At 43.3% G+C, this 3,661-nt stretch overlaps 1 pseudogene across 1 annotated transcript; it reads right to left on the reverse strand.

The window, feature by feature from the left end:
* Positions 1–2,825: 2,825 nt before the first annotated feature.
* On the reverse strand, positions 2,826–3,355 carry LOC100591775 (annotated as a pseudogene). Its single transcript, XR_179527.3, has one exon. The product of XR_179527.3 is annotated as a 60S ribosomal protein L24 pseudogene (transcript).
* Between the last annotated feature and the right edge of the window lie 306 nt (positions 3,356–3,661).

Consider the following 3,661-nt stretch of genomic DNA (forward strand, 5'->3'; position numbering starts at 1 on the left):
CCAGTAGAGGTCACCATGCAATGAAATATTTCATTAAACAATAGACTACATGATATAATGCAAAGATTTTTCAATCTTTCTTTTTCTTTAATCTATAAAATTCATTCTTACAAGTTCACATGTAACCCCAATATGCCAAAGGGCTAAACACAAAATGGGGCGGAGGCCTGAGATCCCTGAAGCTGGTTTGAAAGCTACTGTGCAAATACAAGTAACATTTATGACTGCGGCATATTATGTTTGCTTTTCTGGCCTTAAAAATTTCTGCTGATTTCAAAATCTAAGTTTCCTCTATTTGTTCTCCACAGGGCACCAATGTGGAATCTTTTGGAACTAAGTCTATCAGAGGGAGCTGAGGAGCATGGAGCCACCTTTTCAGAGGGTACCTTGGTGGAAAAGGCCAAAGTGGTACCCACTGGCACCCCATGCCCCCACTAGTATTCTCCTCTGCCTCCCAGAAGGGTCCTTTCAATGCTCACTCTGCATCAGGGCTGCTTTTATTTTTACTTACAACTATTCTCTTTTCTATCATAGATAATTTACCTCTCTCCTTGGATCATTTAGCATGATTTTGGTTGAAAATAGCAGAAAACCTCATTTACAATAGTTCAAATCACAAGGAGAATGTATTATATCGTATAACAAGAAGGCTGGATGTGGGTCACTGCCAACGTAGGTCAATCATTGGCTCAGCAACATCATCAAAGGCCCAGGTTCTTTTCATCTCTCCACTCTACCCCACTCGGTGCATCCCTGCCTTCTTTTTGAATGCTCTCCTTCATGGTATAAGAAGATTCGCCAGAGAGAATTCCTCTTGCATCCTGTAGAACAGGGGTCCCCAAACCCCAGGCCGTGGACTAGTACTGGTCTGTGGCCTATTAGGAACGGACCTGCACAGCAGGAGGTGGACGGCAGGTGAGTGAGCAAAGCTTCCTCTGTATTTACAGCCACTCCCCATCCCTTGCATTACTGCCTGAGCTCCACCTCCTGTCAGATCAGTGTGGCATTAGATTCTCATAGGAGTGCTATATTAGTTAGCTTTCTCTAGACGGACAGAACTAATAGGATAGATCAGTTATATATATATATACACACACATACACACATATATACATATATATAACATATATACACATACACACACACATATATACATATATATAACATATATTATGTTACATATATATTATGTTTCATATATATTATATATTATATATATGAAACATAATATATATGTTACATAGATGTAACATATATATTATGTTACATAGATGTAATATATATATATATATGAAGTATATATGAAGGGGGGTTTATTAAGGAGTATTGACTCACACAATAGCAAGATGAAGTCCCACAATAGGCTGTCTGCAAGCTGAGGAGCAAGGAAACCTGTCTTGAGTCCCAAAACCTCAAAAGTAGAAAGCCAAAAATGCAACCTTTGTCTGTGGCCAAAGGCCCAAGAGATGCTGGCAAATCACTGGTGTAAGTCCAAGAGTCCAAAAGCTGAAGAACCTGGAGTCCGTTGTTTGAGGGCAGGAAGCATCCAGCGTGGGAGAAAAATGAAGGCTGGAAGACTCAGCAAGTCTGCTTTACTCTAGCTGCGCTGGCAGTTGATTAGATGGTGCCCATCCACATTGAGGGTGAGTCGGCCTCTCCCAGTCCACAGACTCAAATGTTCATCTCCTTTGGCAACACTCTCATAGACACACCCAGGAATAATACTTTGCATCCTTCAATCCAATCAAATTGACACTCAATATTAACCATCGTAAGTGTGAACCCTATTGTGAATTTCACATGCAGAGGATCTCGGTTTTGTGCACCTCATGAGAATCTAATACCTGATGGCTGTCACTGTCTGTCATCACCCCCAGAAGGGACCATCTAGTTGCAGGAAAAAGAGGTCAGGGATTCCACTGATTTTACATCATGCTGAGTTGTATAATTATTTCATTATATATTACAATGTAATTATAATAGAAATAAAGTGCACAATAAATGTAGTGTGCTTGAATCATCCCGAAACCATTTCCCACCACCCCAGTCTGTGGAAAAATTGTCTTCCATGAAACCAGTCTCTGGTGCTAAAAGGCTGGGGACCACTACTGTAGAAGACAATATTGGCATTCCACCCAGAACCCCTTGAATCTTTTTCTTTCTTTTTTTCTTTTCAACCATTTGTGTAGCCGTTCCTCCTTTTTGCTTCTGATAATCAGCTCCTATCGCTATTAGAACTGCCTTTGGGCTACTGGAGCTACTCAGCCAGCAAGAGCACAGAAGATGTGCTTGGGCATTGTCTTCCCCCTGGGAGGCCCCTGACCAATGACTGGTGGGGCAGGAGTACGAAGTCTAGCTCCCTTGCCTTCATGGGACAGCTCTGTGGTGAAATGTACACTTCCAGAGTTCTGTGGAATCAGGGAGAGTCACCTTTGCTTGGTCTCCTCCCCTTCCCTGTCCTGCTTCCTCCACTTCCTCCCTTGTCACACCTGGGACCACTTCCATGATAAATTATTTGCACATAAATTTCCATCGTGTTGTTAAACCTGACCTAAGCCACATACCTTTAATTTGAAAAGAAATTCTCACAGGAGACCCCCAGCCAACTTCCCCTACCTCTCATTGACCAGAAGAGGGTCACATGTTTATGCCTTAGCCAACTCTACCGCAAGGGGAATGAGATCACCAAGGCTGACTTAGAGAGTAATCATGGACCGTGTGTGGTGGCCCCCATCTGTAGTCCTAGCACTTTGGGAGGCCGAGGTGGGAGGATTGCTTGAAGCCAGGAGTTCCAGACTGGCTTGGTCAACATAGTGAGCCCTGTCTTTTTTTTTTTTTTTTTTTATAATCCAATCTTTATTTAAAAATCTAATCTGCCAGTTTAGCGTTTTCCACCAACTCAGGGAGCTGAAACTTTCACAGGCTTCACAATCTTTTGCTTAGGTGCTGCCTTCGTAGGTGCCTTAGCAGCAGCCATTGCTGTCTTTTTAGATGCTTGCTTAGCCTTTTTTGCTTCCTTAGCAGCCCTGATAGCTTGTTCTCGTTGAGCCTTTCTAACTTCAGGTTTCTGATTCCTCTTGGCCATTATATCAGCAAGAGATGCACCAGTAATGGCCCTCTGGAATTTGACTGCTTGGCGGGTTCTTTTCTTTTGAATTTCTTCCGACTGTCCCTTTTTGTGCTTCCTTCTGTAGAGGACAGTCCAGTTTATCTGCCGAGGATTCCTCTTGGAAAGGAACGCCGACTCGCATTTTGAATTAAGAAACTGGAAAACCTTCCCGTTGGTCCTGGCGTAGCGCCTCCCGTGTCCAGGGTAGATCTTTTACCCGCTAAAACTGCACAGCTCGACCTTCATGGCGACGGCTCCATGGGAAGCAGTGAGCCCTGTCTTTAAAAAAAAAAAAAGAAAGAAAGAAAAGAAAGAGACCAATTATGATTTACCTCTGGAGCTGGAGCTGGGGGAGTTCCGAGTCTCCTGAAGCATATGGCTGTGGATACTGGGGGGTGAGAGATGTGGGGGTGGATATCAGGCTTTGGCCTGCAGGAGAATATTGAGGCAGAAAAAAGGCAACCAACAGTGCCTTTTTCTCCAGGGTCTGACTCTCCATATGGGAGGTAACTATTCTTGCCTAAAAATGCAATAATTCTCCCTTCCCACTGA

The sequence above is a fragment of the Nomascus leucogenys genome, chromosome 16, assembly GCF_006542625.1.
Source record: "Nomascus leucogenys isolate Asia chromosome 16, Asia_NLE_v1, whole genome shotgun sequence".
NCBI classification, from domain to species: Eukaryota; Metazoa; Chordata; class Mammalia; order Primates; family Hylobatidae; genus Nomascus; species Nomascus leucogenys.